The sequence below is a fragment of the Stomoxys calcitrans genome, chromosome 1 (genome assembly GCF_963082655.1).
Source record: "Stomoxys calcitrans chromosome 1, idStoCalc2.1, whole genome shotgun sequence".
Taxonomy (NCBI): Eukaryota; Metazoa; Arthropoda; class Insecta; order Diptera; family Muscidae; genus Stomoxys; species Stomoxys calcitrans.
In genome coordinates this window covers 208,334,942-208,360,755 of record NC_081552.1, presented here as the reverse complement: position 1 = coordinate 208,360,755, position 25,814 = coordinate 208,334,942, and the positions used below count along the sequence as shown (strand labels likewise).

Here is a 25,814-nt window from a genome sequence, read left to right as displayed (position 1 = left end):
CGTTAATATTGCAACACTTTTTAAGCTCATCGATAGACAAGACCAAACGACGTGCTGCTGGGCAACACTTTTATGAGTAAAAGTTTTACATAGTTTAAAAGTAAGAACTATCATATAGCCATTTATATAAAACTACCACATGATGATCAACTAACATTTAAGTTAGCGCCATCTACTGGCTGTTTTCAAAGGCCGTTTTCAAATGGATTTAGTTTATCCAATTGCAAACAGCCAGTAAATGGCGCTAATTTGGAGAAGCCAACATGAACAGAAAGAGGGCAGAGTGGTCAAAATTCATTATACGGAATTTATCTTCGTTATGACTTCGTTACGGCTATTTGCGGCATTACTTTTTAAATTTTCTGCTCTAAGACGGGCTTTAACAATAATTTTCAAAAACACCATATCTCGGAGATGGGTGGGGCGATTTAAGCCCTACCCATCCGATTTGAACCTAACTTAGCACAGTTGTTGGAAGTCATAGCGGAAAGCGTTGTGCAAAATTTCATTCCAATCGGATAAGAATTGCGCCCTCTAGAGGCTCAAGAAGTCAAAACCCAATATCTGTTTATATGGCAGCTATATCAGGTTATGAACCGATTTGAACCTTATTTGGCACAGTTGTTAAAGTCATAATAAAATACGTCATTCAGCCAAATCGGATAGGAATTGCGTCCTCTAGAAGCTCAAGAAGTCAAGTCCCCGGATCGGTTTAGATCGATTTAAACCATACTTGGCACAAGTGTTGGATATCACAACAAAACATTTCGTGCAAATTTTCATTCCAATCGGATAAGAATTGCGCCCTCTAGTGGCTCAAGAAGTCAAGATTCTAGATCGGTTTATATAGCAGCTATATCAAAACATGGACCGATATGGCCCATTTACAATAAATTTCAAAACACGAAGCCAATCTTGACCAAAATTTCAATAAATAAAAATTAAATGTCGTATATCCCCGAAACCAGTGGAGATATTGTATACCTCAAGCGGACTTTTTTGTAGGGAGCACTATCCAGCAAAAAAAAATTAAAATTGGACCGCATATGAAAGTTTGGTAGCCCGAAAAATTTGTCAAAACACCGAGGGGACCAATTTTGAAGAGCCTGCCATGTGGCGCCCGGACAGCCTATGGCCTCACTAACACCTCGGCTCTAATCGTTTCAAATTTCAAAGCGATATCTTTATCCGTTCTCACACGGCCTATTTTTTACAACTTTTTATTTTCTCCCACTGTGCATCGGTGCTTGAAAGCAAAACCTAATCTAACCTCTATATAGTCCGAGAAACCTCAAGTGATTTGAAATCTAAAAATAAATGAACTTGGAAAAATAGGCAAAACAAATTTTTGAGTTTTGCTAATTCGAAAACTGGAACAGTCCTGCTAGTCTTTTCTTCCTCGTCGTCCTCACAACTCACAACTGCAGACGTCGTTACTTGCAAACTTCAGTCTATCAGCATGTTTTCCTTCTTATATCAGGTCCTTTAGGCCTTTAAGACTTCCTTTACCAAAGTCGCCGTAAGAATCCGTTAATAATGGTCATACAATTTTTTCCATACCACTTTTAAAGAATGCATTTGCCTTTAAGTTGGAAGGTTGTTGAAATAACAACTTTCCATCTCTGTCATGTCAGAGAGTTATATTGCATGCGCGAAGCTACCCCATGGCAAGTAAGCAAGAAAAAAAAAAAACAACAACTGCCGAATGCAAAGCTGCGAGTACAGCTGAAACCCCGCTAAGATGCAACGAAAAAAAAAAAACAGTTGCTCGTGCACCAGAGATACGAGTACAACAGCTTTGCGATATAGACAACTGTCAAACGACCAACTGCAATTCCGCCCCCCCTCTTAACCAACAAGACAAACAAATCTCGATATTTCCATAGATCTCTGGAGTGAATGAGGAGTAAACGAAAAAAAGAAATAATAATAATAATAAAAAAAAATGTGAATACGAAATAAGCAAATGAATAAAATGTGAAAATTAAGTATGAATAACATTATGATGGAGAATTAAATAAATTAACTCCCTAAGAAATAGTGAACAAATGGTTACATTGTGAATGTGTTTGTTTTCATTTTTTTTTCTTTGGATAGTGCTCCATTACTTGAGTGTTATTGATTTTCTTCGTTCGTCTTTCTCGCTTTTAGTTGTTGGTGTTTTTTGTGCCTGGCTTGGCTTCGTTTAAGTTTAACATTGCGGTGCAGTGCAGTGCACTGCACTTCAAACACTACCACAGTGTGTGTGTGTGTGTGTGTGTTTGTGCGTGCCGAATATGCGAGTGCTTGCGTCTGGTTAGTTAAGGGGGCACCACGCATAACACTGCGAAAAGAAAACAAAGATGGGAGAAATAAAAAACAAAACTTCACAAAAAAACAGAAAACCCCACCAATGAAAAGTGCATTGAAAGTAAGGAAAAACTTTACAGCGCCCAGCGAATACATCGAAAATTAACGAAGTAGAATTTTAGAAGCCAAACATCGTAGTTCTTCGGTGAAAGAAAAAACATGAAACTAAAAAATTGCGAACTTCAATGTTTAACATTTTTTGGCAACTGCTTGGTTCAAAACAAAAAACTTACAAACTTAGTAAAATAGTGAAAAATTCGGGACAAATTTTAAGTCAAATTGTGTCTATTTATACTTAATAAGATATAATTTGATTCAATTATGCAATTATATCTGATGACAGATATAATTGCATCTGTCAATTTTTTTTCTCGGAATGTCAAAATGTTTATACTTCCAACGCACCGAACTGTGGATAACCAACACCTCGAATCTCGAGTAATTATAAACAATTGGATGTCTTTGGTCTTTATGGCAGATCAGTGGTCTTTAGATGAACCAGATCAGATCAGAACAAGTTACGGCCCGGCCTAACCAGGAAGTTAGAAACCAACCACCATGCATTCTGCAAAAATTTTCCTAACATGAACTTAGTTGAAGGGCATAGGTATACCTTACGTACGATAAGTTCCGCCAAAGCAGACAACAATTTAAGCTTCTAGGGGCTTAAGAAGTCTTATCTTTAGATCGGTTGTTATGGGAACTATATCAGATTTTACACCGATATGCAAAATAACGACCAAATCGGATAAGAATTGCTCCCCATAGGGGCACAAGAGTAAAATCGGGAGATCGGTTTATATGGGAACTATATCAGGTTATGAACCGATTCAACCCATTTTTGGGACGTATGTTAGAGGTGATAGATACAGTGCAAAATTTCAATAAAATCGGATAAGAATTGCGCCCTCTAGAGGTTCAAGAAGTGGAATCGGTTTATATGGGAGTTATATCAGGTAAATGAATCCATTTAGACCATATTTGGCATGTATGTTAGAAAACTTAGAAGAAGTCATTGTAGAGAATTTCAGCCAATTCGAATAAGAATTGCTCCCTATGGGGGCTCAAGAAATAAAATCGGCAGATCGGTCTATATGGGAGCTATATCAGCTTATGGATCGATTTAGGCCATATTTGACACGTATGTTAGAAGTTATGGATACAGTGAGTATACAAAATTTCAGCAAAAGCGTATAAGAACTACACCCTCTAGAGGCTCAAGAAGTAAAATCGGACGATTGGTTTATATGGGAGTTATACCAGGATATGAACCCATTTTGACCATATTAGGCAGGTACATACCTGAAGTCTTAGAATAAGTCATTGTGGAAAATTTTAGCCAATTTGGATAAGAATTGCGCTCCTCAGAGGCTCAGAAATATTACCGAAATATCGGTATATATGATAGCTATATCATGTTTAGACCGATTCGGACTGTTAAGTGTGCATCTGTTTAATGTCATAGAACACGTCACAGTACAAAATTTCTGCCAAATCAGATAATAATTACGCCCTCTAGAGGCTCAAGAAGTCAAGATCCAATATTGCTTTATATGGCAAAACTTTTAATCGAGAGATCGGTCTATATGGCAGCTATATCCAAATCTGTACCGATCTTGGCTAAATTGAAATTGACATTACCCACTATCTCAAATTTCAGCAAAATCGGACTATAAATGTGGCCTGTATGAGCCTAAGAACTTAAATCGGCGGATCGGTCTATATGGGGGCTATATCCAAATCTAGGCCGATTAGGGCCAAATTGAAGAGGGATGTCGAAGGGCCTAACATTACTCACTATCTCAAATTTCGACAAAATCGGAATATAAATGTGCCCTGTATGAGCCTAAGACCTTAAATCGGCGGATCCGTCTATATGTGGGCTATATCCAAATCTGCACCGATCTGAGCCAAATTGAAGAAGTATGTCCGGGGGCCTAACACAACTTATCGTCCCAAATTTCAGCGAGATCGGATAATAGATGCGCCATTTATGGGCCCAAAACTTTTAATCGAGAAAACCGGTCTATATGGCAGCTATATCCAAATCTAGACCGATCTGAGCCAAATTGAAGAAGGATGTCGTAGGCTCTAACACAACTAACTGTCCCAAATTTCGACGACATCAGACAATAGATGAGCTTTTTAGGGGCCTTAGACCTTAAATCGAGAGATCGGTCTATATGACAGCTATATCCAAATCTAGACCGATTGGGGCAAAATTGAAGAAGAACGTCGAGTGGCCTAACATTACTCACTGTCTCCAATTTCAAAAAAATCCGATGATAAATGTGGCCTGTGTGAGAATAAGACCTTAAATCGGCGGATCAGCCTATATGGGGGGCTATATCCAAATCTGAACCGATTTAGGCCAAACTGAAGAAGGATGTCGAAGGGCATAACTCAACTCACTGTCCTAAATTTCGGCTACATCAGACAATTGATGTGCCTGTTGTGGGGGCAAGACGTTAAACCGAGAGATCGGTTTATATGGCAGCTATATCCAAATCTGGACCGATCTAAACCAAATTGAAGAAGGGTGTCAAGGGGCCTAACACATTTCACTGTCCCCAATTTAGGCAGAATTGGATAATAAATGCGCCTTTTATGGGCGCAAGATCTTAAATCGAGAGATCGGTCTAAATGGCAGCCATATCCAAATCTAGACCGATCGGGGAGAAATTTAAGAAGAATGTCGACTGTCCCAAATTTTGGCAAAATCGGATAATAAATGTGGCTTTCATGAGCCTAAGACCTTCAATCTGCGGATCGGTCTATATGGCGGCTATATCAAGATATAGTCCGATATAGCCCATCTTCGAATTTAACCCGCCTATAGACAAAAATAGAATCTGTGCAAAGTTTCAGCTCAATATCTCTATTCTTAAAGATTGTAGCGTGATTTCAACAGACAGACGGACGGACATGGGTAGAACGTCTTAGATTTTTACGGTCAGAAATGGATATTTCGATGTGATGCAAACGGAAAGACAAAATGGATACACCCGCATCCTTCAGTGGTGGGTATAAAAATTGTTTAACACATTTCATTTCATTTTTAACACATTTCATTCCGCCTAAAAAAACCGGTTATTTGAAAAATCGCTTAATTGAAATAGAAATTTGTGCCAAAATGTCTCAATCCTGATATCAATTCCGCTTTATTGAAAATTTTTTTTATAAAATCAATGTTACGATTTGACTAGTTGCACCAAGTTTCTAAATAGCCTCACAGCATCTATTCTTCATAATGTTTATAATTTCAGATCTTTTAATTACAAAGCCTTTAACTTGCTGAAATTCTGCTAATGGAACACATTCTGAATTCTACAAACTTCGGTTAATTGAAACGTATTCCAGTTATCCGGACTTCGCATGATTGAAAACATCGGATAATTGAAATAAATGTCTTGAATTTTGTTGTTTTCAACTAAGCGGATTCGACTGTTTAGCCTCCATATAAACTCATTGCCTGATTTGATTTCTTGAGCCTATAGAAGCGTCATAAATTTTAAAGATTTTTTAGCCGAAAGTCTGCTATACGTTTCAATTATTTGCCTTGCATTAACATTGTTAATACTACCAACTAAGTTAGCAGCTTCCTAAAAATGTTACTTAAGTTTGAGCGTTACTGTTTGCGCTGCATGCAGCATTGAATTTAAAACCAAAACAAACTTCTGGGTAGAAAGCAGAAAAAAAAAGAAATATAAAAAAACAAAACATTCACACAAACGGGAGAAAACGCACCAACATTATGTTATGTCATGCAACACACACACACAAAACTAAGTTGCCCACCCGAGCCCACCACTTCACAAAAGTATCTGGGAAACATACCAATCACAGATACTCACTCACACCACAGAAAATATAAATCAACCACACTTTGCTCTTTTTGTCTACGAAAGCAGACAAAAGGGTTGCCAGATTGTTGTTGCAGTTGTCGCTCGGCGGAATTTTAAGTTGAGTGTGTTGAATTTCTTCATTATGTGGTACAAGAACACGATGATGAATCGGATGATTAACAAAAATTGGTAAATAAACGAACTTTGAGGGCCAACTCATAGACCCTAGTATTTTTTAAGCAAAAACATTTAAAAATCTGTTAAGTTCGCTTAGGCCAAATCTTATACCCTCCACCATGGCTCGCATTTGCCAAGTTCTTTGCTCGATTTCTCTTCATAGGTAGAAAATAAAAAAAAGAAATATTTTGGAACCTCAAGGACTAAAATTTTATGATAGATTTATGTGAGAGCTATATTAGGTTAAGGACCGATTCGGAATATTTTTAAGATAACTGATGAGGGTCATATGAGAAATCATCGTGCAAACGAATCGGATATGAAGTAGGCTCTCTAGAGACACACGAATTTGTATCGAAGATTAGTTTATGGTGGTTAAAAGCATATGATCAACTTTGAACAATTTCTGCTCTTTCTCTCTCTCTCTCTTTCTTTTTTCGAGTTGGCGTTAGTATTCAAATGTTTAAGATCTCCCAGTAGATGGCGGTGAAGCTTTTGTTAGTGATGCTCTCTGTTGATTCCCATCACATCATCATCGTTTTGCCTATTTTTAAAATGCCACGGGCATCCTTGTCTATTGACATTGGGCCTCGGTTCGGATTTTGCCATATATATCAGAAAAACAAGTAAAAAGGCGTTAAGTTCGGCCGGGTCGAACTTTGGATACCCACCACCTCGGATATATATGTGAACCACCTTTCCTCAAAATCCGGTGCAAAATTCATACCTTATGCCCCATAGCAGCTATGTTCCGATTTGGACCAGATACTCATAATTATAAGTTATTGTTGAATTGTATATAACAAAATATTGGTCTTTTTAGTAGTTATATCTAAAAATAAACCGATCTGAACTATAAACCACACGGAAGTCGAAAAGCATTACATAAGTCAGTGTATCAAATTTCAGTGCAATCGGATTAAAAATACGCCTTTTATGGGGCCAAGACTTTAAATCGAGAGATCGGTTTATATGGCAGCTATATGCAAATCTTGATCGATCTAGACCAAATTGCAGAAATATGTGGAGGGGCTTAACTTATCTCTTTGTCCCAAATTTCGGCAACATCGGACAATAAATGCGCTTTTTATGGCCCCAAAACCTAAAACCGAGAGATCGGTCTATATGGCAGCTATATCCAAATCTGGACCGATCTGAGCCAAATTGACGGAGGATGTTGAAGCGCCTAATACAACTCACTGTCCCAAATTTTCTCAAAATCGGATAATAAATGTGGCTTTTATGGGCCTAAGACCCTAAATTGGTGAATCGGTCTCTATGGCAGCTATATCCAAATCTGAACCGATCTGAGCCATATTGACGGACGATGTGGAAGGGCATAACACAACTCACTGTCCCAAATTACAGCAAAATCGGATAATAAATGTAGCTTTTATGGGTCTATGGCCCTAAATCGGAGGATCGGTCTATATGGCAGCTATATCCAAATCTGAACCGATCTGAGCCGTATTGACGGAGGACGTCGAAGGGCCTAAGACAATTCACTGTCCCAAATTTCAGCAAAATCGGGTAATAAATGTAGCTTTTATGGGCCTATGAACCTAAATCGGAGGATCGGTCTATATGGCAGCTATATCAAAATCTAAACCGATCTGAGCCATATTGACGGAAGATGTCGAAGGGCCTAAGACAACTCGGGCCTAAGACAACTATCCGACAAAATCGGATAATAAATGTGGCTTTTATAGGCCAAAGACCCTAAATCGGAGGATCGGTCTATATGGCAGCTATATCCAAATCTTGACCGATCTGAGCCAAATTGACGGAGGATGTCGAAGGACCTAACACAACTCACTGTCCCAAATTTCAGCAAAATCGGATAATAAATGTTGCCTTTATTTGCCTAAGACCCTAAATGGGCGGATCGGTCTATATGGGGGCTATATCAAGATATAGTCCGATATAGCCCATCTTCGAACTTAACCTGCTTATGGACAAAAGAAGAACCTGTGCAAAATTTCAGCTCAATATCTCTATATTTGAAGACTGTAGCGTGATTTCAACAGACAGACGGACAGACGGACGGACATGTCTAGATCGTCTTAGATTTTTACGCTGATCAAGAATATATATACTTTATAGGGTCGGAAATGGATATTTCGATGTGTTGCAAACGGAATGACAAAATGAATATACCCCCATCCGTCGGTGGTGGGTATAAAAAGCAGTGGTTTTCCCTTTAATAATTTTTACCACAATTGTGAATAATTAAGGCATGTAAGACTTCAGTACACTTCAGCGGCACGTCATTTGGACCCGGTTATAAAAAGAAGTCTTCTCAACGTTGGGCAAAAATTTGAATTTCACCCGCTATGCTTAGCTCTAATTCTATGTGAGGTTGTTCTGCCTCCTCTTCTGACCTACTAACCAAATACATCTCACTTGATTACCACACTGCACAGTGGGATGGAATCGAAAAAAAAACTATTAAAAAATATGCCATATAAGAACGCATAGAGATAGCTCAGTGAAATATATGAAGCTGAGGTGCTATCGAGATCATGTGCAAACTTTTAAAGCCCTGGGAAGGGCCCTAAAATTGGTCAAATGTCTGATTTCCAAAATTCGATTTTTGCTGGATAGTGCTCTAAAACCCATACAATAAAGTTCGCTTTAGGTATACAATATCGCTGGTTTCGGGATTATCTCTATCCATTCTCAAATGGCGTATTTTTTACTAGTTCTGCTTCGTTCTATGCCACTGTGTACTGCCATGTCTGCAGTGGTTTTCGAAAGAGAGCCGCCTCCCAGATCATTGGACACAAAATTAATTGTAATAGACGTATTCTTCTCCAGAATACATTTCATTTGACTACCTTACTGTTATGATCTGTCAATATGTCTGTCTTATGGATGGATTTAAGATTTTTTTATTTTTTTTTTATTTGAAGCCAAAATTTACCATCAGATACGTACCCTGCTTCGAAAAACCTTATGTTTGACTCCCATATGGTCATAATCAGTCAATATGGCTGTTTGGGGGGGTTTTTCGCTGGGAGTGTTATGGGTGTGGGGCGTCCCCCAGATACTTGGTCCCCATTTGATCCATATTCGTATTCTTCATATGCCATATTCGTATTCTACTTTTCACTACCTTTCATTTGATACCCACATTATCCCAAACGATCCACTTTTAATTTTGGTGGTGTATTTGGGGTAAGGGGAAGGGTCCGCCTAATTCCGATATTAAAAAAATTATAAAGCCTATTCCTACTTCCTGACCATATTCGTAATTTAATCCCGAATACCTTCCATTTGTATCCCATATTGATATGTACGTCCAATATGTTTGTTTGGGGGAGTTTTTGGGGTTGGACGACCATACTTGATTCCCATTTTTAATACCATATTCGTATTCTACTATCCAATACCTTTGGGGTAACGGGGGAGGGTCCGCCCGCTTCCAATATCAACACACTAAAAAATCTTTTCCTCCTTTCTGACCATTTTCGTAATCTACTCCCAAATACCTTTCATTTGAGTCCCATATTGTCATTATCGTCCATTAAACCTATTGTAGGGAGTTTTGGGGTAGGGGCGGCCCCCCAGTTACTTGGATCCAATTTTTAATATGAAATTCATAGTCTACTCTTGAATACCTTTCATTTGAATCCCGAATATTGTCCCGATCGGTTCACTTTTATTTTGGGGTCGTACTTATGGGGTAAGGGGGAGGGCCCGCCCCCTAAATTATATAGCCTATGTTTCCATCCAGACCAACCTACACAATCTGTGTAATTTTCAAGGATATCGGTTTGCTTTTTATACCCACTACCATAGGATGGGGGTATACTAATCTATTCATTTCGTTTGTAGCACCTCGAAATATTGATATAGGACCCCATAAATTATATATACTCTTGATCGTCTCGAAATTCTGATTATAACTAGTCATGTCCGTCCGTCCGTCTGTTGAAATCACGTAACGGTCGAACGCGTAGAGTTAGCCGCTTGAAATTTTGCCCAGATACTTTATATTGACGTAAGTCGTTGGGGATTGCAAATGGGCCATATTTGTTCAGATTTGGATATAGCCCCCATATAAACCGATCTCCCGATTTGACTTTTTGAGCCCCTGAAAACCTCAATTTTCAATCGATTTGGCTAAAATTTTGCACATAGTATTCTGTTGCGACTCCCAACAACTGTGCCAAGTATGGTCTGAATCGATCAAGAACTTGATATAGCTCCCATATAAACCGATCTCACGATTTGACTTCCTGAGCCACTGGAAGCCTCGATTTTCATCCAATTTGGCTGAAATTTTGCACATAGTGTTCTGCTATGACTTGCAACAACTGTGCCAAGTTCGATTCAAATCGGTCAAGAACATGATATAGCTCGCATATAAACCGATCTCACGATTTGACTTCCTGAGCCACTGGCAGCCTCAATTTTCATCCAATTTGGCTGAAATTTTGCACATAGTATTCTGTTGCGACTCCCAACAACTGCGCCAAGTACGGTTCTAATCCGTCTATAACCAGATATAGCTCCCATATTTTGGCAGAATCTGGGGTGAAGTGTTCCCAAGATTCGGCCCGGCCGAACTTAGCACGCTTTTACTTGTTTTTTATAAGATATTTTGTCTTTATGGGCCCTTAGACCACTATCTTAAGGTGTTACTATTTTAAGGTCACTATCTTAAGGTATTACCCTCCACCATGTTATGGGTATACAAACAGATATAAATATTTTTTTTGCATCATCAGAATTTACTTTGACTTAAGCAAAATCCCAAAACAAATCCATCTTTAACGAAATTAATTGCTTACCCAAGCAACGAATTCTACCTTTGGCAACATTGCACACATACAATATGGCAACCTTGATATTTGACAGCACTAGCCAAGAGAAAGAGACAATGTGTGAGAGCAAATAAGAGAGCAACCATACGTCATGTGCAAATGCAAAAGCTTAGCATAGCGAAAGGCCTAATGGACAAAAAAAACGAAAAAACAACAAATGTCTCGCAGAACGGAAAACAAAAATAAACGTCAACGACTGCTATGTAGGTATGAGAAGGCATGTGCTGCGAGTATGTACGTGTGTTTATTAACGTCTGTCTGGTTTTGTGTGAGTTCAGCCATTTACATTCGCCGCACTCAACCATAGAGTCAGTCAGTAGCCGTAAGATCATCTTGCGTGCCGGTTGTCAGCGGATAAAAATATCCACGGAATAAAAATATTCGAATTTAACAAAGCAAAAAGAAGGAAAGAAATCCAAAACAAAAGAAAAACAACAAGTTTGTGAAACCCCATGCAAAATAAGCGTCTCGATTTTTGTTTTCTAAATACGTACGAGTGAGTGTTTGATTACAAGTGTGTTGTTTAAGCTTCCTATCTAACAAATTTGGAAACAAAATTAAATTACACCGAAAATTTAAAAGAAAATATCTCCGTTCCTAAAGCAAGAAAATTGAAAAAAATTAATAATAATATTTAAATGAACATTCCTAAAAAGTAAATATTTAGATTAGAAATATTCGGAGCGAAATATAAATCAACAATACATATGCAACATGCGTATACACATGTATATAAAATAAGTTCATATTTTTGAGATAAAATATTTAACAAAAAAAAAAAAAAAAAACTAGTAATTTTGTGTGGTAAAAAGAAGAAAAAAAAATGTTTTGCCTAGTTAACAACAAATTTAAAAAGAAGTTCATCTCATATATCTCATCTAATTAATATGTTTACCAATTTAGTGTTTTAAAAGATTACAAACAAAAAAAAATTGGATTTGCAAGAAAAAATGAAAAAAGTGCAACACTAACTGCCAACACAAAGAGAAGAAGCAAACGAAAAAATTCAAGCAAAACAAAACCTCAAGCCTTTTCTCAATTCGAAAAAAATAATCGCTCAGCTGTCGTTTGTTAAAAAAATAAATTTAAAAAATTGTGAGTTCGTTCATGAAGAAGCTTGAAATTAAGACTCCCACAAGCCACTAAGTGGATTAGGAAAATTGTGCAATTTTTCTGTGTCAACCACCAAACCCAAAATGTAAGTAAAGCTCATGTGTGTTTTTTTTTTGTTTTTGAATACCCTACACCAGTACTACTGCTGTGGTACAGGGTATTATAAGGAAGAGAGATAGACCCATTGATATGTATAACGATCGGCTCAGAATCACTTTTTGATTCGATTTAGCGATGCCCGTCTGTCTGTCTGTCTGCCTGCCTGTCTGTCCATGTTTATTTTCTTTACAAAGTAGAGGTCGCAATTTTTATCCGATCGTCTTCAAATTTGGCACAGGCATGTTTTTCGGCCTAGAGACGAACCCTATTGAAATTGGAAAAAATCGGTTCAAATTTGGATATAGCTCCTATATATATGTTTGTCCGATTTGAAGCAATAATGCAATAAAATTGCCATTTGTTAACCGATTCTCTCGAAATTTGGCAAGAGGGATATTCTCTTGACTCCCGACATTACCAGAGAATTTCATGGAAATCGGTTCAGATTTAGATATAGCTGCCATATATGTATATCGCCTGATTTTCACTTCAAGAGTTACGGCAAGCGCATTTGTTTAGCAATCTTGCCAAAATTTTGCACAACGCTTTCCTCGATAACTACCACAATATCTGAGAAGTTTGCTCCAAATCGGTTCAGATTTAAATATAGCTCCCATATATACCGTTCGTCCGATTATGAGAAATATTGCCATCAAGTGCTCAGTTGTTAACCAATTTTCTCGAAATTTGGCAGGAAAGATTTTCTCATAACTCTCGACATTACCAGACAATTTCATAGAAATCGGTTCAGATTTAGATATAGCTCTCACATATATATATATCGTCCGATTTTCACTTCTAGAGCCACTGCAAGAGCATTTATTTACCAATTTTGCCAAAATTTTGCACAACGCTTTGCTCGACAACTACCACAATATCTGAGAAGTTTGCTCCAAATCGGTTGAGATTTAAATATAGCTCCCATTTATACCGTTCGTCCGATTATGAGAAATATTGCCATCAAGTGCTCAGTTGTTAACCAATTTTCTCGAAATTTGGCAGGAAGGATTTTCTTATGACTCTCGTTATTACCTGCGAATTTCATAGAAATCGGTTCAGATTTATATATAGCTCTCACATATATATATATATATCGCCCGATTTTAACTTCTAGAGCCACTGCAAGCGCATTTGTTTAGCAATCTTGCCAAAATTTTGCACAACGCTTTGCTCGACAACTACCACAATATCTGAGAAGTTTGCTCCAAATCGGTTCAGATTTAAATATAGCTCCCATATATACCGTTCGTCCGATTTTGAGAAATATTGCAATAAAGTCCTCATTTGTTAACCGATTCTCTCGAAATTTGGCAAGGAAGATTTTCTCTTGACTCTTGCCATCTGTGGTGAATTTCATAGAAATCGGTTCAGATTTAGATATAGCTCTCACATATATATATCGCCCGATTTTAACTTCTATGACCACTACAAGAGCATTTACTTACCAATCCTGCCAAAACTTTGTACAACGCTTTCCTCGACGACTACCACAATATCTGAGAAGTTTGCTCGAAATCGGTTCAGATTTAGATATAGCTCCCATATATGTGTACGTCCGATTTTGAGAAATATTGCAATAATGTTGCTCGAAATTTGATACGAATTCTTTTATAACCCATCTAAAAAGCATCCGCCGCGGTCAATCGAAATTGGTCTCAAAATTGCATATAGCTCCCACTTTGTAATTATAGGTTAGGTGTAGGGTATTATTCAGTCGGCACTGCCTGACTTTTGCTTTTCCTTACTGGTTTTTTTTTAATATAAGATTGGCCGGGTCGGATGAGAGAAATATCAGGTTATAGACTGATTTGGAACGTATTGGGCACAGTTGCTGAAAGTCGCTACGGATAAAAGTTGTGACTTGTAAGGAGTGAAGAAGTAAAATCGGGAGTTCGGTTTATATGGAAGCTATATCAGGTTATACACCGATTCAGGCCGTACCTGTCACAGTTGTTGAAAGTCATATCAGAACACTTCATGCAAAATTTCAGCCAAATTGAACAAAAATTGCGGCTTGTAAGGACTCAAGAAGTCAAATCGGGAGTTCGGTTTATATAGGAGCTATATCAGGTTATAGACCGATTCGGACCGTACTTGGCACAGTTGTTGAAAGTCATAACAGGACACTACGGGAAAAATTTCAGCCAAATCGGACAAAAATTGTGGCAACCAGGGGCTCAAGAAGTCAAATCGGTAGATCGTTTTATATGGAAGCTATATCAGGTTATAGACCGATTTTGACCGTACCTGCCATAGTTGTTGAAAGTCATAACAGAACACTTCATGCAAAATTTCAGACAAATCGGACAAAAGTTGTGGCTTCTAAGGGCTCAAGAAATCGGGAATTCGGTTTATATGGAAGCTATATCAGGTTATAGACCGATTCGGACCGTACTTAGCACAATCGTTGGAAGTCTTTTTGGCAGCTACATCCAAATATACCCCGATCTGAATCATATGGGACACGAATGTCGAAAAGCCTAACATAGGTCACACTGTCAAATTTTAGTGAAATCGGATAATAAATGTGTCTTTTATGAGGTCAAGACTGTAAGTCGAGAGATCGGTTTAATGACCGCTATTTTCAAATCTGGACCGATCTGGACCAAATTAGAAGAGGATGTCAAAGGTCTTAACACAACTCACAGTTCCAAATGTTGGTGGAATCGGACAATAAATGAGCCTTTAATGGGCCCAAGACTTTGAATCGAGAGATTGGTCTATATGGCAGCTATATCGAAATCTGGACCGATTTCGGATAATAAATGTGTCTTTTATGAGGTCAAGACTTAAAATCGAGAGATGGGTTTGATGACAGCTATATCCAAATCTGGACCGATCTGGGCCAAATTAGAAAAGGATGTCGAAGGCTTAACACAACTCACAGTCCCAAATTTCGATGGAATCTGGCAATAAATGAGCCTTTAATGGGTCCAAAACTTTAAATCGAGAGATTGGTCTATATGGCAGCTATATCGAAATCTGGACCGATCTAAACCAAATTAAATAAGGGTTTCGAAAGGACTAACACAACTCATTATCCCTTTTATGGGCCTAAGACTTTAAATCGAGAGATTGGTCTATATATATTGAAATCTGAACATATCTGAGCCAAATTAGAAAATTATATAAAAGGGCTTAACACAACTCACTGTCTGGACTGGACTTTTGATTGAGTGATCGATCTATACGTCAGCTATATCCAAATCTTGATCGATCTGAGTCAAATTAAGGAAGAATGTCGAGCAGCCTAACACCCACTCACTGTCCTAAATTTCAGCAAAATCGGACACTTAATGTTCTTTTATGGACTTAAGACCTTAAAATGGCAGATCAGTCTATATAGGGGGGCTATATCAAGATATAGTCCAATATAGGCCATCTTAGAACTTAAGCTGCCTATGGACAAAAAAAGAATCTGTACCAAGTTTCATCTGAATATCTCTATTTTAAATGACTGTAGCGTGATTTCAACAGACGGAAAGACGGACGGAAAGTCCACCAGACCACTATACTCTAAGCATTATAGCAACTTCAACTTATATTTCCAGTGCTTGACACACTCCCCTCCTCCGACTTAAGCCAGTTTTCCTCTTGCAGGTGTTTGAGGAAACAGGCCTTCATGATGATTTTCAAGTTTAACTTCCCTAACTTGTCGATTTTAGTTAATGGAGTTTCCTCTCCTACCAACGAGAAATCAAATTGCAAACTTTTCACTTAAGTCAACCTCAAACTTTGGCCATACCTCACGAATGTTGAAAAAATATTCTTTTATTCTTGGCCATTTGTATTTCTATGTCAGTATGAAACATACACAGTGGGGTGCTAGCGAGGGAGGATTGGAGGTTGGCGAGGGGAGATTGTACTATGTTGCAAAGCCATGAAAGAATCGTTATGTATAAAAATCAACTAACGTTCGTTGAACTCGCATGTGAATGCATATTTTTATGTGCCAACACCAAACAAACAAAACCACACACACACACACACACACATGCACATGCACATACATATACAGAATGCATAATCTGCATACAGTCTGCGCTTTATGTATAGGTTCATTAGTTGGTGTTGTTGTATTTCTGTGGTGAATAAGCCTATCCTAGATTTGTCACTCCAATTAGAAATGAGCCATGTGCCATTAACACCATACAAAGAGTGAAGAAAAATATCTCCAAATGAAGGAAAACAAGTAAAAGCGTGCTAAGTTCGGCCAGGCCGAATCTTGGGAACGCACCACCATGGATTCTGCTAAAATATGGGAGCTATATCTATTAGTTATAGACCGAATAAAAATGGCGGCTTGTAAGAGCTCAAGAAGACAAATTGGGAGATCGATTTATATGGAAGCTATCTTATGTTCTTAACCGATTTGAATCGTACTTGGCACAGTTGTTGGGAGTCATAACAGAACACCATGTACAAAATTTCAGCCAAATCGGATGAAAATTGAGGTTTTCAGAGGCTCAAGAAGTCAAATCGGGAGATCGGTTTGTATGGGATCTATAACAGGTTCTTGGCCGATTTGGACCGTACTTGGTACAATTGTTGGAAGTCATAGCAGAACACTATGTGCAAAATTTCTCTCGAATAGGATAAAAATCGCAGCTTGTAAGGGCTCAAGAAGTCAAATCTGGAGATCGGTTTATATGGGAGCTATATCAAGTTATAGACCGATTTGGACCGCACATGACACAGTTGTTGGAAGTCATAACAGAACACCACATGCAAAATTTCAGTCAAATCGGACAAAAATTGCGGCTTGTAAGGGCTCAAGAAGGTAAATCGGGAGATCGATTTATATGGGAGCTATATCAGGTTCCTGACCAATTTGGACCATACTAGGCACCGTTGTTGAAAGTCATAACAGAACACCACATGCAAAATTTCAGTCAAATCAAACAAAAATTTGCGGCTTATAAGGGCTCAGGAAGTCAAATCGAGAGATCGGTTTATATGGGAGCTATATCTGGTTCTGAACCGACTCAGATTATATTTAGCACGTATGTTGAAAATCGTTGGAGAAGTGTTTGCTCAACATTTCAGCCAAATCGGATAAGAATTGCGCCCTCTAGAGGTTCAAGAAGTATAATCGGAAGATCGGCTTATATGGGTGTTATATCAGGTTATACATGGATTTAGACCATACTTGTTACAGTTGTTGGAAGTCATAGCGAAACAGCTCATACAAAATTTCAGCCAAATCGGATAAGAATTGCGCCCTCTATAGCATTAAGAGGTATAACCGGGAGATCGGTTTATATGGTAGCTATATCAGGTTCTGGACCGACACATGATCTTCCACATGGCAATACTAGCGTCAATCCAAGAGTGTGCCGCTGACAACAGTGCCTCGCACTCGACCTCGAAGTTCATTTCAGGTATCCGATCGGAAACCTCTTCCCTTCTTTCCAGGTTTCCTATCGTCGCCACGATTATACCGCGATGGTATGAGCTGCTCCCAGGGTATAAAACCAATCCACGAAACATTGCAGCTCTCTAGAGCTACACAACTGGAACATTGAGCTCAAACCTGTTTAGCGTTCTTCGTTATCACGAGAAGCTTAGCAGTGAGGCGCGTCCACAAGTTGCTGATAGTGGAATGCTTTATATGGAATAGCTGCAATTGCAGCCGCTTGCAATCAGCGGTATCGACTTGAGAGACCTGATGGCACCGGCTCTTGCTTAAATACAGGTTGCCTATGATGCTCGATACGACAAGGCGAGTTATTGGCGCCTATAAATAACCAATGATCAACATGTTCCCGCGGCGGTCGGTCGTACAGACCCGAAGGAGCTTGCTCGCCTATAAGAGCTTGAATAGGATTTCCACCTCTACATGCAAATGTGGCTTCAACAACAGCAACGGTCCAAAATAAGCGCTTTGAAACACTTACATCCAATTTCAACGGTATGCCCTTGAGCTACATTGTCCTAGTTTAGTCCTTTGCGACATCACTACCAATACGACGGAGCTTTGGGGAAGCTGTATGGATGGTCGAGGGCCAACGGGTTTGGCATTAATTCCAGAAAGACTGAATTGGTACTTTCAACCAGGAGAAGGAAGCTGGGTGCTTTTAAGGGACCTGTACGGGATAGAGTAGAGCTACCGTTCTCTTCGGAGTCAAAGTCTGGTTGGTCCAAAAAGAATCTCGCGTTACGAAAAAATCGTAAATTACCGGGCCTTTGTCGCTGTCCGTCTAATCTGTTTTCCACCTATTATAAAAACTGTCCAACGCTTATATGCCCTTTCGCCGGAATGCCCTTGAGCAACATTGTCCTAGTTTAGTCCTTTGTCGATGACAACACCCATACGAGTGAGCCCTATGGAAGCTGGTGGAAGCTGTGTGGATTGTCGAGGCCCAACGGGTTTGCCAAAAATACCAGAAAGACTGAACTGGTGCTTCTCACCAGCAGGAGGAAGCCAGTAAGGGACCTGTACTGGATGGGGTGGAGCTACCATTTTCTTCAGAGGCCAAATATTTAGGCGTGATTCTTGACAAGAAACCAAGTTGGAGAAGAAATGTCTAAGAAAGGATTAACAGGGGACTACGACTCCTGTCGCAACTTGATAGGAAGTAGTTGAGGCTAAGACCGGGAATGGTGCATTGAATGTTTACGGCAGTCGTTCAGCCAATTGTCACCTATGGTTGTGTATTGTGGCACAAAGCCTGGACAACTTTGTCCTTTGCAGGATAATCGAGATGATACAGGGTACCACTGCAGTTCTAATCTCTGGGGCGAGCAGAAGTTCTCCGAGAAAGGCGCTGAATGCCATTCTCAATCTTATGCCATGGCACCTATTTGTTGGGTATGTTGCAGAAAACATCACCATAGAAGTCCGGTACATGGCACATAGACCATTCTTCTGTTCTGCGGGGGGACGATGACGCCGCGTGGGGACGTGCTATATGCGGCTTGACTAATTATATACCAGGGGGTCCTTCCTTGTTGATGGGTTGGAGATTGCTTTTCCAAAGAATTTCGAGGTTGGAGACTCTGGCCGTCCTGGGCTCCCGGGCAGCGTTTAAGGCTCGGGCCATGTGAGATCGAAACTGGTTAGAAGTTGCAAATAGCTTCTTCGAACCATGTGATAGGCTTTCAGGCTGGGTCCCCGGCCATCAAGGTGCGGCACGGAAACAAGCGCCGACGAGCTGGCCAGAAATGAACTGTTGATGGCCGCAGATCTTGTTGCTATGTAATCAGTGAGCCCTCCACTGGGCGAGCTTCTTGGTAAGGTGGACGCCTTCAACGATGACTGGGCAAATGAGACGAAAGCTGGTGTTGTAGGTTGTAGGATGTCAGAAGCCCTGAGATCGAGTATTTCGCGAAACAGAATGTCGCTCATCCTAGGGCTGAGAAAGCATTACTAAGGACTGCTTATAGTTAACTGACAGTTGTTTGACATCGCGCTGGGCGCATGGAGAGACAGACTTCTGCGAGATGTGTGACGACGAGGAGGAGTTGGGGCCGGTCGAGCACCTATTATGTCACTGCCGCGCAATTGCGAGGACTTTAAGACTTATTTCTAAAATTGTGGCTACTACAGTGTTAAAAGGACATATCGGATGAATGATATGCATGGGAGCTATATCTAAATCTGAACCGTTTGTCCTTGAGCCAGAGAAGTGACATGTGCAAACTTTCATGACAATCGGGCAATAAATGTGATCTGTAGTTTTATCACAAGAATACATGGACAGACGGACATGGCTAAATCGAATCAGGAAGAGATTCTAAGCCTATCAGTAACTCTCACTCTAACTCTTCTCCTTATCGTTGCAAGCTTAGGTTAGGTTGAGTGGGTTGCCCACCAAAAGGTGAGCAACCACTCGAAGGCCAGTCTGGACCATTGTGGTGCCCTAGAGAGAAAGGGAAGAGAAAGAAGATGTGAGACCTCGGACTAGAGGTGATACACGAATGGAGGCCTTTTGTATCTAAATTACATTCAGTGGTTATTATAAACATCCACTGAGACACACATTTCCATTTCTGTTTTATTTTTTCTTCTAAAATCCCCATTCATGATTAAGCGGCAGTCATTTTCAGCAAACAACAGATTTTTCAGCAGTAAGCCTGCTACTCTGAAATTGCAGTACTACTGCTGTAATAGCAGAACTACAGCTACAATAGCAGCAAAATTGACTACTAATATGCAGCAAACTGTGTTTGCTATTTTCAGCAAACTTTTCTATGAGTGCACTGATGTACCTACGCCAGAGCTTATGGCACCCCCCATCGGAACCATCCTGTTACTTCAACAGAACTCAGGAGACCTGCCAGAGGTACGTTCGCAAGTTCACCCAGATCACAGAAGAAACGGCTCTCCAGAAAGGAGAGCCTACGTCTCTGCAGACCCGCACATGAACACAGCAAGTACTCAATAGCCTCTTCATAGTCCTCAACGAGGCAACTCCCACAGAAGTCATTGTGCGTCGCCATGCGACCTTTGACACAGTGTCCGGTTATGACCCCTCTTTATCGAACGGTAGCAACTCTCTCGTCCTCCTCCGGTCGATGAGCGGCCATGGCGCCTTTGCGGTTGGGCAACCATCCACCGAGTCCCACCTTGCCACCGACGCCGCCCTGGCCATCCCCTCTACTGTCTTCAGTTGCTCGACAAATCGTACGTAGGCAAGACCGGTGACTAGTTCGCCCGGCGCAGATGAACCCCTCCTGAAATGCCCTCATGGCCAGGAAGCCATATCAGCGTCACACCGTGGGGCCGCAGACTATCCAGGGACTCCAGAAAAATCTGCCAAGCATCTTGACCTCGCCATTCTAGACTCAAAGGCCTTGAGCGCCCCCTTAGTGTCAACATTCGAGTTTCTGAGTTTCGAGGGCGGTAAATCCCTAACCAGAATTTTCGTTGCGGCCACTGAAATGGCACAGACCTCTGCCTGAAAACAGTCTCACAGACATACTAATATTGAGTGCATCAGAGTAGACCCCCAATCCAGTCCGTGACTCCATCTAGGAGCCATGTGTGTAGATCGAGGTCTCATCCCCCTCCAGTACAGCATTCGCCCTCCATTCATCCCTCGAAGGAAATCGAAGCGCGAATGTCCTCACTCCAGATGGCACTGATGCCGGGTAGTCGGAGATCCTGCAAACAAGCAGAAAATTTTAATACCCTGTACCACAGTGGTGGTGTAGGGTATAAAAAGGACTTGTGGTTGAAACTTTTGGCCAATTGTATTTTTGTTTTGATGTCAGTACTTCTGTTACGATTCACCACTTCCATATATGTCACTTGTGGTCTAAATGTATCTGTATTGAAGTCATGTTTTATGGTGCAGGAATACGGCACGGCCGAATTTAACCCCATAGAAAAAATTTGTAAAAAATTTTCTTTAAATAAATCAATACTAGAGTCAATGCAGTTAAATATAAACCAGCTTGAGACATGTAAAAGTGCCGCTTGGGCTAAAGCCTTTTCCGCCCCAGAGCAAACCATTGATGTTAGACAGACATTCTGGTTTCCATATTTTGTTGTGAATTTTGTTTCAGTTTATTTGTTTTGGCCTTGGTTAAGATGTACACTCAGACCTGACGGCACATCGCCATGGATGGGCACAAAAATGCAAAAAACCATAACGACCTAAAAGAAAATTGCAAAATAAAACTCGTCTGTGCACTTCGAGGGCAGTGCCGCCGCCTTTGTTACACGAGCGTTTGGCAGCGCGACTCATCGCTTTGGGTTGGCTACGGCTACAACTACAGCTGTCGCCCGTTGCTGGCCATAATGGCAAACGGGTTTTTTGTTGTTGCCGTTTCTTACCCATCGAATAGTGGCATAAGAAATGAAAAACTGCTCATCCGAGAGCTGGCAAAGTTCTATGCAGATGTGTGTTGGACATGTAACTTTGTATGGGTATGAAAAGTGTTCGAAAGAAAATGGAAAAATATTCACCGACTACAATGCGCTAGGAGATGCAAATTTAAAAGTGAAGCAAACGAAGCATAATGGTTGAGGGAACATAGGAAAATTCCATAGAAAAATTGCAATCAAAGCAAACTTCACCATTTGCATGTTAGCTTTGCCTTAATGATATCAATGTTAAATTTTTTAAACCCACCCAATGCTATAGGGTTTCTTAAGACAGGGTGAAAATATGTTTAAATCATATGTTACGGCTATGCGCAGACACTTTCTCAATCTCAGGGGGGGCCAAAGCCCATCTGAAACGCCTTACGTTGTATGCATCAAGCCACCCAGTTGAGAATTCAGCTTCACTCAGAGGTAGCCCCATCATCATTAGCGAAGCCAGTCCAGCTTTCTGTGGAGGGCTTAAACCCTTTGAATACCAATAAAATTAGCAAATTTTGCCTAAAAACAATAAAATTTTTAAAATTCTTGGGGGCTAAAACTTTTCTGGGGGGTGCTTAGCCCACCCCCAGGGGCCTTTCTACGCTTATGCTGATCACAAGGCGATTTTACCTGTAACATCCTTCCCACAAGGTATCTGTTCGTTAGGTTAGGTTAGGTTAGCTTCGGTTAGGTTAGCTTAGGTTAGCTTAGGTGAGGTTAGGTTAGGTTATCTTAGGTTAGGTTAGCTTAGGTTAGGTTAGATTGGCTTAGGTAAGATTAGGTTAGGTTAGGTTAGCTTAGATAATGTTAGGTTAGGTTTGCTTAGGTTAGCTTAGATAAGGTTAGCTTAGATTAGGTTAGGTTGGCTTTGATAATGTTAGGTTAGGTTAGCTTAGGTTAGGTTAGCTTAGGTTAGGTTCGCTTAGGTTAGCTTAGTTTAGATTAGGTTAGCTTAGGTTAGGTTAGTTTAGGTTAGGTTAGGTTAGCTTAGATAATGTTAGGCTAGGTTAGCTTAGGTTATTTTAGCTTAGCTAAGGTTAGCTTAGCTAAGGTTAGCTTAGATTAGGTGAGCTTAGGTTAGGTTAGCTTAGGTTAGGTTGGCTTAGATTAGGTTAGCTTAGGTTAGCTTAGGTCAGGTTAGCTTAGGTTAGGTTAGCTTAGGTTAGGTTAGCTTAGGTTAGGTTAGGTTTGCTTAGGTTAACTTAGGTTAGCTTAGATTAGGTTAGGTTAGGTTAGCTTAGATAATGTTAAGTTAGCTTAGGTTAGGTTAGCTTAGCTAAGGTTAGCTTAGCTAAGGTTAGCTTAGCTAAGGTTAGCTTAGCTAAGGTTAGCTTAGGTTAGGTTAGCTTAGGTCAGCTTAGGTTAGGTTAGCTTAGGTTAGGTTAGGTTAGGTTGGCTTAGATTAGGTTAGCTTAGGTTAGGTTAGCTTAGGTCAGGTTAGCTTAGGTTAGGTTAGCTTAGGTTAGGTTAGCTTAGGTTATGTTAACTTAGGTTAGGTTAGCTTAGGTTAGGTTAACTTAGGTTAGCTTAGGTTAGATTAGGTTTAAGTGGCAATCTGCCATCAGACTCACTTAGACGTTTTCGTCCATTGTAATACCACAGGAACAGAAGAAGAAAAATGCCTTCTAGTTCCTACCGTTGAATCTTCCAGATTGCATTAAAAAACCCAATATCTTGCGATTGTTCACATCCGCTAAATCAGACAGGGTCTTAAATAAATGAGAACCTACAGTGGAACTCCTTCTAACTGCTAGTGCGGGACACACACACACAGAAGGTGTTCTATAGTCTCTTCTTCTTCGATGACCTCATATTGTAGCTTCTGCAAAAGTCGTAGCTGGCAACCTTCAGTCTTTCAGCATGTTTTCCGATTAGACAGTGACCTGTCATGACGGACACAATAACTGAGACGTCTCTTCTAGCCAATGGCAGCAAAGCAGTAAACCTCTTCAAGTCTAGATGAGGCCACATACTTTTGGAATGCTCACAGCCCGCTCTTTGTGACCATCTATCATTCGTTGTCCTTCGGATCTGACACTGAAAACTTAACTTACATGTCGCCAGAGGCATACCCACAGATTCCAGTATCCCTGGAATGTGTAGGGTAGTTCCTAGTCTCGCAAGCTTGTCTGCTTTAGAATTCCCTGGGATATGTCTGTGCCCGGCACCCAGAACAGGTGACTTTTAAAGTGTTCAGCCATCTCATTGAGAGATCGGGCCTGGTCCTGAAAACTTAGCTTACATGTCGCCAGAGGCATACCGATTCCAGTAGCCCTGGAATGTGTAAGGTAGTTCCTAGTCTTGCAAGCTTCTCTGCTTTAGAATTCCCTGGGATATCAATGTGGTCCGACACCCTGAACAGGTGTATTTTGAACTGTTCAGCCATCTCGTTGAGAGATCTGCGACAGTCGAGGACGGTTTTTGTGTTCAGAAATACGTTCTCCAGAGATTTAATGTCTGTCTGAGAAGATATTTATGCCAATCGTCGTAATGACATATCTTAGCCATTCCACCACTTCCTTAATTGCAAGGATCTCTGCTTGATACACACTGCAGTGGTCGGGTAACCTCTTCGATATGACCTGTTCTAGATCTTTAGAGTACACCCCAAAGCCCACCTGGTCGTTTAGTTTGGAACCATCCGTATAGAAGTCTAAGTAATTTTTTTTACCAGGGATATCGTAGTTCCAATCGGTTCGTATCAGGAATAGTGGTACAGTAATTTTTATCAAAAAGCGGCTCAGGTTGGATTACACCCTATCCACACTGCCTTGAACATCGGATATTGTATCAAGGATAACACAGTGCCCGTAGCCTACACATGACCAATAAGAAAGCTCCCTTAACCTCATGGCAGTGGTCGCTGCAATTTGGGTAGCCACAATCTTCAGAGGCATAAGATGTAGCAATAAATTCAGTTCACCAAATTGTGTCGTCCTCAATGCGGCTGTGATGCACAAACAAGCCATCCTTTGGATCCGGTTAAGTATTGAGCAATAGGTGGATTTTTGAAGCACCGTCCACCAGACCACAACACCATATAGCATTATAGGTCTGACGTGTGCAGTATATACCCAATGCATGACACGCAGTCTAAATCCCCAAATTTTGCCAATGGCTCTCTTGCGGGTGTATAGGGCAAGAGTAGCCCTTTTTGCCCTTTCCCTGTTGGATTTAAACTAAAATTTCCTGTCCTGCCCAAATTTCCCAGGTATTTTGCGCTTTCTGTAAATGGAACATTCTCTCCGCCCTGCTAAAGAGAACTACTTCTGTCTTGCACGGATTTATACCCAGGCCACTTTCGGTATTCCACTTTGCTGTTGCACGTAGAGCATCCTGAAGTATATCTCTTAGAGTGCTGGGAAACTTTCCTCTAACCGCAATTACCACCGCATCAGCATACGTGACCACTTTTACGCCTTTTTCTTCCAGAGACCATAATATATTGTTATAATATATATGGCTATATTCCAAAGTAGAGGAGACAGTGCACCTCTTTGAGGGGTAGTCGCGTCACGAACAAATTCTTTATGTGGCTGACCATTGTCGCTATCCGTTTTCCACCTATCAATTGAGCCGCCTAAATTTCCA

At 40.3% G+C, this 25,814-nt stretch overlaps 1 protein-coding gene across 3 annotated transcripts in view; it reads left to right on the top strand.

Moving 5' to 3' along the window:
- Positions 1–1,753: 1,753 nt before the first annotated feature.
- LOC106088214 (pneumococcal serine-rich repeat protein) overlaps positions 1,754–25,814 on the top strand; it is a 118,600-nt gene continuing 94,539 nt past the window's right edge. The window contains exons 1-2 of one of the 3 annotated variants that reach the window (XM_059361428.1): positions 1,754–1,988; positions 12,104–12,398. The gene's annotated coding sequence lies outside the window, so the exon portion shown is untranslated. Of the gene's footprint in view, positions 2,411–11,430; positions 11,697–12,103; positions 12,399–25,814 lie in introns of those variants that run through there. The other 2 variants (XM_059361426.1, XM_013253624.2) reach the window with 2 other exon arrangements.